The following is a 9,236-nucleotide window of genomic DNA, read 5'->3' on the forward strand; positions in this document are numbered from 1 at the left end:
CCTGATGATGGCAGATGAGATTCTGGCAAACGTTGCTACAACATTAAAAGCACAACTACAATGACGTGGGAAAATACCCGAACAAGTTTTGGTCTTTTCCGTGGAATTTATATGCACTATAATCTTGCTTTGTTTTGCACTAGGAGCAATCTGACAGTCTAATCTTGTGTCCAAAATTTTACATGAAATTTGTTCCACTTGTTTTAAAAATGATCAGGTGGTTCAATTAATTTAGAAATATTGTTTAGTTTTATTTAATGCCATTTCACAAACCATACAAAGCATTTTGTGAACAATATTCAATAATATATAAAATATTGCAGGCTATAAGATACAAAGGCAGAATATAAATATTTGAGTAAAATAATATGAAACAAATATGCTAAATTCTCAGCTTCCTGGATTTCATATGTAGTGATGAATTTCCATTGCAGACTGTATTTGCATTGTTGAATTTGTGTAATGACCATTAATAATAATAATAGTTATAGGTGCCTTGGGTGAAATCCCAAAATCCAACAATGGATGGAAAGACTAGATAGGTATATAAAAATACTAAATCCAGTCTGCACATCTGACTGACTATGCGGCAAACCACAATTTATTCAATTTATATGCTATCTGACTCCCAGGGATTGGGCAATTTACAATTTTAAAAAACATTTCAGAACAGAAATCAATACAAATAATAACCATAAAAACCCCAGGACAAGATAGAGCAATGAAAGCAAAGAAAATAAACTCAGAGGGGAACAGGAACATCAGTCATTTATTAACAATCAAACGATATATATCAGGGGTGTCAAACTCACATCATCATGGCGGTGTCATGTGATATAGGGGATTTTTTCCCTTTGCTAAACTGGGCATGGGCGTGGCCAACATGTGACACATCCAGTCCACTGGGAGTTTACAGCCCTGATATAGATGATACAAATGGCTTAATTTGTATCATGTGTGTCATCTTGATAACACACCATTTGATTATGTCTACTTAGAATTAACAGACCCTGTTTTCCTTTTACTTCATTAAAACAATGTTTTACAGTATTCACTTGAAATATAATGAATCTTTTTTTTTCAAACAGTGATTATTAGTTCTGGATTCCTTCAAAAGTTTGTTCCATTGCAATTCCATATTCAATTCATAATGTGGAATAGGCCCTTCAAAAATATACTTAGAAAACTATATGTTTTTAATGCCATTATACACATTTTGATGTGGGTTTAAATGGAAACACTGCCCTGCATACAAAATGCTGCCACTGCAGTAAGTGGATATTCACACATATGCACACACAATCCAAATATTAACAGATTTGTTTCAGTATCAGGTATCCAAAAGTTCTGGATTCAGTTTGCTTAATAGTATTCAGTATCTTGTTAAACTACAATGTGATTAAATAACCAGGAGATGGCAGCCTTCTCTGGAACCTGACTTTGTTGATACTTATCTCTGTATCTTCTAAAATATAAACTTTAATATGAAACCTAAGAAAAAAGAAATAATTTCTAATGTTAGTAGATAAGTTCTACGTGTACATATGTAACTAGAAGGAGAAATATTTGTTTATTAGGGCTGAGCTTATTAGGTCTGAGTATATAACTTTTTTCCGTTACCAATCTTTTTGGTACTAAAATATATTGAAATACCCTTAAGAATTTAACAAGACTTCTTCGCTGAACAGTGGCTGAATTATGCATTTACGGTAAATACAAACTTTTGTCCTGTGATGATATTCAAATATTTAATAATTGGTTCAGTGCTCTAATGACCAGCTGGATGGCCATGGCTGAGTGGTCATGTGACTGGGTGGGCATGGTCAACTTGTTTGGTCTCACCCTTATAAAATTTCTCCTTAGTCCAACTCACAATAAAATAGCACAAAATAAATAGCACAAAATAAATATTAGAATACTGTTCCAATATTTAGAATAGAATAGAATAGAATAGAATAGAATAGAATAGAATAGAATAGAATAGAATAGAATAGAATAGAATAGAATAGAATAACAGAGTTGGAAAGGACCTTGGAGGTCTTCTTGGACGTGGGCGTGCTGCCAAAAGCCATTAACCTTTCCAACTCTAATATTCTATGTTCTCTATGTTCTAAATTGGATGCTTCACAGCAGAAGCAATACAGCTGGTTGGACCACATATGCATTAAATTCATGGCCTATTTGATCAAGCTTTATCATTGTCCCTTCCTGTTTCTTTTCCCCACAGGAAGAAGTAGCCAACACTGCAGTAGCTATAAAAAGTCTTGTTTATTGACTTCATTCAGCATGTGTTGGCTGCATTCCAGCTGCAACTGTTAAGTGGTTATTGGCTGCCTGCTTGGAGCTATTAACTGAAGGGAGAGAGGAAAAAAAATCCTCTCTTGCACTTTATTTTCAGCAGTTCTCTGAACTGCATAAGCAATTAACTAACAATTTGGGTGAACCAGTGAGAACTGGCTGAATCCCACCACTGCCTTTGTCCATTATATCCCTCTTGAGAATGATTTACATTTCTCTGTTTAATTATTTGAAGTTTAGGATATAAAATTTAACCAACAAATCCTGGCAGTTCCTGGTTTGTTACTGGAGGGAAAAAAGGACTTTATGCACAGAATGCCTGTTTTTCATGTCAAAAGCTACCTCAAAGTCTTCACAATATAAAAGCAGGATCCTGACTTTTTAAATCTCCAGGTACATTTGGATTCATTGGTCTCTTTCACTAGCCCTTTTTTCCTCTGTTATCCACTTCTAAATCCAGTACATGAAATAGGAGCTCAGCCAACATATGAGATTTTCTCCATCAGTCTAGTTTTTAGCAATTCAGTCACTGATTGAATAATCTCTATTGGTCTTCTCACTATGCTTCAATGGGATGTTCACTTTTTTAAAATAAAATGTAAATGGCAGACGAATATAGAAGTATTAGATTGGATGACAGAATTCTGGTCATTTATGAAAGAGAGTTAGATGATGTTTCCACAAATGGTATCTAATCAATATTCTGCTCAGCTCTATTGGCTTCTACCACAGTGAAAGAATTGATATTCACATATACTCCAAATGAACTGTTTTCCCTGGTGGCTTGATTATAAAGTTATGATGCATGTACAAAGCATTTGCTCAAGCTCTGTATTCCTAAAGATATTTTACCTCAAAAGACTGATTTTTTTTTCAATATACTTTCAAGTTAATTTTTTTTTTAAAGTCAGAACATTCAGGTATTGTTGGATAATTAAGTTCTGGTTTTCACTTTAGTCCAGAGGGTATAAATTAGGTCAATTCATTTCAGAATCTACAAAGAAAGAGTTCCACAAGGATCCCTAATTATAGTACCTACAAGTTATGCTGAAAAAAAATCATTTCAGTATGTAACCTCTAGGGAACAAAAGTTGAAAAACAGAAATTCAATTCTACTTGCATTACAGTTTTAAAGTTCTAATTTCAGTAAAGATTAAAAAAACATCCCCATTATTCCAATTAATTATCAAGGACTGCATTAGCTGCATGAAGTATTTCTTTTTTTCATAATAATTTTATTAAAAATTACAATTAACAATGATAAAAAACTAATACAATCTTAAAAAATAAAATGTGCAGAAAAGAAAATTAAATAGAAAATAGCAAAAACATAAAAAAGAAAAAAACATATAAAGAAATAAATATTGTCAATTCATTACAAATATAAGTAATTTTTGTAATTTAACATTTTCTCTTAAAATAAAAGAAATGCCACTTTTTAAGCTACTTTCAATCAGTTCCATTTTACTAAGTTAAACTTGTTCTTCTTTCATTATATCTTTTATATATAGTCTATCTATAGAGGCAGACATTCTTAAAATTAACTTCTCATCCCATTCTTTAAAATGTTCATTAGTATGTCTAATGTTTATTTATTTTCCTCATTCTTTATTTGTAAGTTGAATTTTGTATTCTTTACTTTTTTCTGGTTTCCTCTAGTAGCCAGCCTTTAAAGTCTCATCCTATCATTGGTTTAAAGAATTTAAAACAAATATGTTTCCCACATTAATTCTTATAATTATTTTCAAAATCTAATTTCAAATCTGGACCCTTGGTCCATTTTTAACCTTCCAAAATAAAAACAAAATAAAACACTATCAATAGTTCCAAACTGGATGAGGTAAACCTCTTTTATTTATTCTGTTTCACAATACATCACCATCCAATTTACTTACTGTTCTGACTCAAGCCTCGTTCAAAGCAAACAAACACCAAACAGAGATAAAAGCAAAATCCTTTAAATGCTTCTCTGTGAATTCCGTTCATTCACAGTAAAACACTATTAAAAACTAATTGTCCCAGATAAGAACAACCCTTGCCAAGGTTGTGCAAGGCTGCCAAGAACACTAGATTAAATTGCAAGGAAATAATCAAAACCAAAAGTTTCCAAACATAAACCAGGATAGTCCAAACTTCTACAAGACTTGAAGTGCAAGAACTTCTTTGCTTCCTGCAAAGAATCCCACCTCTGAGGGCTGGATTTTATCCCTTATGTTAGGTTTGAGGCATGGGTTCAATGACGGAGACCAGACTGTAAACCGTGAACTTCAGCTCTTTATTTACGAGCATAACAGAGACAAAAAACCCCGGCTAGCAGTCACTCTTTTATAGCGTAAGCTGCTATCTGGATACCCAATGGATGGAGTTACAGCGTTTGAATGTTGGCGCGGCCCGCCAACAGCCAGTCAGATTGCTCGGACTGGACCAATCACAACTTGCCATTTATAGGCCAATAGAACGAGCAGGATTACGATCCTGCTATGCAAATGAATCTTTATTAATTTCTTTCGTTCACAACACCTTAATGGAGGGGACATCATCTTTCAGCCTTACTCCTGAGTCACCCATTCTGCTGCAGCTGTTCCTTCCTTCAAGCAGCCCTGCGCACACGTGCACTGGGTACAGGCTCCTCTGCATCACTGCTGCCAGCCTCCACAAATTCTGAAGGCAGCCACTCCACTCTCTGATAGTCCTGGCCCCATCCCTGCATCACATGCAGGCCTGTCATCCGAGGCTTCACTCTCCGAGACCTCAGCCATCCACACCTGCTGCCGGCGAACCACAACACTTCCCTTGCCAACTCAAAGCATTCATTCTTGCTAAAGGAGTGCCCTCTTAATCTTTTATATATCTGCAACCTGGCTGGCAATTTATAAGAAAGCATTTTATACTTTTGATTTTATTAGATTCTTTATGAGCCATCAGAGAACCCCTAACAGACTTTTGATATCAATCTGTTTATTCTAATGATCAAAACTGAATATCTGAATGAAGGACATCGATAGTGAGAAAAGGTTTTTTTTTTAGAAGGTTACTCACTTTGCCAGCAACTACACAGCTGTCAGATTATGTAAAACCTTGCACTCTTCTATTCTTCCACTAAAGGAAAATATTATGATACTATAAAACCAGGGCTTTGCTTAAATGGATAAGCATTTTTCCAATTTAGTGAACCATACTTGTCTCCTTCTACAAGGCTGTTCTGTATGGATAAGAAACAAGAAATTAAAAACAGAAACTTCAACTAAGTGACATTTTGACATCATTTAGCATGATGCTGAGAAGAAGAAAACCCTGAAGCACCAAATTTGTGCTACTTACATATACAGCATGATTTAATACAATACATTGATGGATGAGACAATATTGTTTACAGTGGGTAACTACAGATTCTAAGAGAGACATTTAACAGTATGAATGAAAAAAAAAATCTTCCTTATAACGGCTTTATAAACACAGATGGGGTATTATTTGAAATGGTATATTTAAAGAAGATCATAGACATTATATTTGAAAATATGATTCTTATAGAATATCATAAATGTAACATTGGTAAGAATATTTTCTCTCAGTTTTTGCATTGGTTTTAAATTATTCAGAAGGCAAAAATATGGATGTTTTCATTGTCATTTTTAATGTTATGGGGCAAATTATCTGAAGATTTGTTTTGCCTCAGAGGATTGGTTCACCTCCATCAGAAGAAGTATGGTGCAGAACCTGGTCAATCAAGGAATTCCTTGTCAATGAAAGACTCCTGGAAGTGTTCAGAAGACTTGACTTCGGGTCCTGCTTAGCCTGGGGCTCCCATGAGGGTGTTCTATATTGGAGATGCTTAGAGGACTGGGAAGAAGATTCTACCTCCGCTCTCTTGAATTATGATTTTTAATCATAATTTTATTTAATCTATGCTTATGTTAATATTCAATGTTTTTACATTAGCTTTTATAACTTTGTAACATGACAACAAAATGAGCGGCACATAAATTTAATAAATAAAATGATAGTAATACCATTTGTCTGCAAGCAAGAACTAGTGGAACCACAAAACAGACAAAGTAATTAAAAATGAAGAAATTGAAGTATTCTGGAACTTTAGAATTCAAACAGATAAGCACCTGCTAATGTAACAAACCAGACTTAAAAATTGTCGATAAGAAGGACAATAAATAAGGGGACCGAGGAGTGAGGTGAAGCTGATCACTTCCCCTTTGCCTTCTCTCCCAAAAGCGCTCCTCGGGCGTGGCCATTTCTGCAGCAGGAAACATGCCCCATGCACCTGATGCCTAGCACTGGCTCTCTGAAGGGTACTGTAGCAGCTGCTTACTGGTATCTACAGTTTTTTTTTACCATTATTTCATCACGACCCACATAGCCCAGTACGGTGTTAAAAGTTAACATTTTATAAATGGCCATTTCTGCAACAGGAAACATGCCCCATGCACCTGATGCCTAGCACTGGCTCTCTGAAGGGTACTGTAGCAGCTGCTACTGGTATCTACAGTTTTTTTTACCATTATTTCATCACGACCCACATAGCCCAGTACGGTGTTAAAAGTTAACATTTTATAAATCTTTCCGTAGCTGCAGAGAAAAGGACAATGAGCAACACCCACAAATCAGCTGTTTTGTAGATGGTGGGATAGCCTGCTGTGACCCTTTGGGAAGCTAGCATGAGGGGCTCTTTGCCTTGCCCCCCCCACCTCATACTTGTAGATGGGGAAAAAATAACACTTCCCTAAACATAAGGCTGAGCACTTATTTCAGGGGTCAAAAGAAAATAAGACCCGGTCTCATTTTTTGTAATTAATGACCATTATTTCTGATATGGGCATTCAACAACTAAAGAGAGAGGGATATGTTTCTTGTACCTTCTTGAATTTATATAATTTATATATAAGATGATTTGAAAGCAGTATAATATTCCCATTTTGGTACTCTCTAGATGTCTGTGGATAATATAATTCTTAGACAGCTTGATCAAAGGAACCAAAGCTTTAATCTTCTGGAGAACATCAAGATGGTGAAGGATGATATGAAGTATATTGCCATTGCTTCCAATAATTGATGCCATTTATTAATTACAAGCAACTCAACCTCCCGATAGTGCCCAAACAATAAAATATATTGTTTACTACATACTTTTAAACATTTAATAATAGAAAAAAACTCCAGCAAATTAATATATTGTTAATTATTATTACTATAATGCTAGGTTACAGTGAAATATTTTTGTTGTTTTTTCCAGGTTTGTATTTGTTTGTTTTGTTTTTTTGAAAAAATAATTACTTTTTTTTTTGCAGCTTAACATCCAAACAGAATTATTCCAAGATTTAATGTCTTATTGCTTTAAGATGTCTAAAGAGATCATATAAGAAGTATAATGGTGTAGGACAGTGATGGCTAACCTTTTCAGCTTGGTGTGTCAAAAATCGGGAAAAAGTGTAGCCTTCCTCAGGTCGTGTGTCACTTCAAGAAATATCAATAATTTGGTTTATGACGGACTGGGCTGGGGTGATCACACAGGGCTGTGAAACTCGTCTCCCTGGTCTCAGGGCTGCAGGTGCAGGATGTGGGGATCGGAAGGCCACCTTACAGGGCTGTGAACCTCATGGATCTCCTTTCCTCCTGTAGCGTTCCTGAGGTAATGAAACTGACAAACCTCAGTTTATGGCGGTTAAAACTGGTTCTCTGCTGCAAAGATCTTGCGGCAGCGGTGACACCACACCTCCACGCAACAAGCAGGGAGCAGGGATTGGAGCAGAGCACAGGCAGCCTCTAAATGTGCAGGTTTTCCCCACACCAACAGGGGTGTCAGTCAAAGTGCCTCACGCGTGTCACGAGATTAAACTCCAAGGACAGGAAAAACAAAAGACCTGGGACCAAGATTAACCCGGTAAAACAGGAAAACAAAATCCAGGGCAATCAGAAACATATTAAAACCAATCAAGCTGTAGGAGCTTCAAAGGGGAATTAAGCATAAAGGCTTAGATTCACACTTCCAAGCTACTTGCATGCCAGGAATGCTTGAATACTTGCTTCTTGCCTTCCTTCATTAAAATAATCCTGTTTTCTGGCTTTGGAATCCATTTCTTTTCAGTGTCCATGGCTCTTCCAGCTGGGAACGAACTAGGGAAATTTCTTCCAACAATGGGTTTCTTGCAGAGGCAAGAAAAAAGATGCATACATTTGATATTAAATAACATAATTTTATTGAAGGAGCACAGTTATCTACAATATATTTGTTTAAGGAAACTCATAAAACAATCTGTTCAACTGCTCTGGAAAATGGGAAAGAACATTGTTCAGAGGTTTTCTCCTAGTAAACCAGAATTTGACTGCAATAATTTATCTATTCTGCTGGCTGGATACAAATATGCAGTGAAACATTGTGTTTGACTTCTTTTTATAATCCATGTTTCAAAGTCATCTGTTACAATTAAAAAAAACTTAAGTTTTTTTATCAGTTAGTCTCTCTGGATACAATAGAGACGTTTAAAGATAACTAACTTAAATTCCATGAATTTGATTACATTTGATTATTTGAATTTGACGTAATTATCGTTAGTCTGAAATTCTGAAATCTCAAAACATCTGGAAGTCAGCTGCTTTAATAGTATACTCTTATAAAACAGTTTTTTCCCCGAAATGCAAAATATGTTATGCATTAAAGTTTATTAGAAGTTCCAACAGGACACCCCACCCCCCCAAAAATCAGCAAAACCAGAGACAAATTTAGGAGAGTGAGTGAGGAGGAAAAATTAAGCCAAATTGAGTAGTTCTGTCTTGTCATTGGAGGGAATTAAACACACAGCATCTACATAAAATTTAATAAATAAATAAACAATAATAAGGTTAGAGTTATTATGGTATACATTGTGATTTTGGCAAGCTGGTCTGGAGCCTTTTACAAAGGTTATGTTTGACAGACCTGTCTTTCT

At 35.4% G+C, this 9,236-nt stretch overlaps 1 long non-coding RNA gene across 1 annotated transcript; it reads right to left on the reverse strand.

Moving 5' to 3' along the window:
- Positions 1–444: 444 nt before the first annotated feature.
- LOC148128828 (uncharacterized) lies at positions 445–4,897 on the reverse strand. The gene is made up of 3 exons (XR_015745692.1): positions 4,819–4,897; positions 4,485–4,506; positions 445–1,491 (listed from the first exon to the last, which is right to left on the reverse strand). It is a non-coding gene; the product is annotated as an uncharacterized LOC148128828 (long non-coding RNA).
- Positions 4,898–9,236: the final 4,339 nt, after the last annotated feature.

Source organism: Notechis scutatus, chromosome Z (genome assembly GCF_049901735.1).
Source record: "Notechis scutatus isolate UNSWTSFEM ecotype Mainland chromosome Z, rNotScu1.2, whole genome shotgun sequence".
In the NCBI taxonomy this organism is placed as follows: domain Eukaryota; kingdom Metazoa; phylum Chordata; class Lepidosauria; order Squamata; family Elapidae; genus Notechis; species Notechis scutatus.